We start from the raw sequence: 1,665 nt of genomic DNA, 5'->3' as shown, positions 1-1,665 counted from the left end.
TTAAAAAAATTTGAAATTTTGAAAATTTTTATTTTTTTCTAAAATTTTTGTTTTTAAATTTTGTTTTTTTGTTTTTTATGAGAGAAAAGCATAAAAACATGAAATTGACAGTTATTTTTTAGGCAAAAATTTGCAATTTTTCTGCACAAAATTTTCTTTGTTGCAACTTTTCTAATTTCGAAAAATTTTTCTTTCATAGTTTTAAAAAAATTACAAGTTCTAATTCGTTGAATAGCACACTATAACTATATAGTCAATATATTTGTGTAAGTTGTACAGTTGTATATATATTTTTTACAATTTCGCTACAATTTAGATTTTCTTATAAAGTTATTTTATTTTTTTTAATTTTACAAACTTGCTGTAAAAAGTGTTTTGTTAGTAATATTTCTATACATTAGATTTTTTAGTGTGTTAAACACATGCTATGCTAGATTTTTTTTTAAGTTTTCGGAAAAAGGCAATAGTAAGTTGTATATAAAGGTTCAATACATACATACACACACGCTTTAATATATGCAGAAAATTCACTAGATTTTTGTTTTAAAATTTCCTGCTATTTTTTTCAGTTTAAGTCTGTCTACAATGTATGAATATCTACAGTAACACGAAACTCTTTGTAAGTTTGTTTGTTTGTTAGTGTGTTATGCACAAATTCGCTATTATAAAACTTATAGCATATCTTAACTACTTAAACTAGCTTAGTTAAATATTTTAGTTTATGCGCCGGCAGCAGTGAGAAGAAAGAACGGTACAAGTCCACCTGTACTGACATGGACTTCTACCGTTTTCTTTTTTCTCATTACTTCCAGTGAAAGTATGCAATGAAAATACAACATTTCATTATATATCTACAATAAACCATAACATAATTCGAAAAATTTGTAATAGATTTACATTTTAAATTTGTGTCATTATTTCTTTCAGTGTGTTGATGTGGCAAGGCTCAGTTTGAAAGTGACCTTGTGTGTGTGCAGAAAGCGAAGCTTAAAGCGGTGAACACTTGCTTACAAGTATAGACCAAATAATTAATTGGAATATACAGAAAATACTTAAAAATATCACAATTGTGTAAAATAAAGCTTAAACTATTGATAAATGTAAAAGTTGTGAAGAAAATTAACAGAATTCTGCATAAATAGTTATAACAGATGCGGTGATAGACTGCAGTGAAAACAACGGGAAAATGCATTTCATGTTTATGCAAGTTTGAACATACCGAGTTCGTAGTTTTATATGGAGTAAAGCAAAAACCGAAGTTTAAAGTGACGAACTCTTGTTTTTAAGCAAAGGCGAAATAATTAATTCGAAAAGAGGCAAAATACTTAAAAATACCACAATTGTGTAAAATAAAGAGTAAACTATTGATAAAAGTGATAAGAGTGAAGGAAATAAACAGAATTTTGTATAAACAATAACAATAAAACTTTTTATTACACGTAAAGAAACTGCAGTGAAAATAACGGGTAAAGAGCACATCATGTTTATGCAGGTTTGAACATAAAGTTTGAAAAATTGTATATTGTGCGCGGTTATGGAAAAAATAATGCAAAATAGTAAATCGGAAGTGTGTTAATAAAAAAATATGTATGTGAAAATGTCAATAATGTGTGCGAAAATGTTAAAAATAAATAAAAAAAATAAAATTAAAAAATGTGTAATAAA

The sequence above is a fragment of the Bactrocera latifrons genome, unplaced genomic scaffold (assembly GCF_001853355.1).
Source record: "Bactrocera latifrons isolate USDA-ARS-PBARC rearing strain unplaced genomic scaffold, ASM185335v1 scaffold_57, whole genome shotgun sequence".
NCBI classification, from domain to species: Eukaryota; Metazoa; Arthropoda; class Insecta; order Diptera; family Tephritidae; genus Bactrocera; species Bactrocera latifrons.
The sequence above is the reverse complement of the archived record's forward strand: the minus strand, read 5'-3'. Positions refer to the sequence as shown.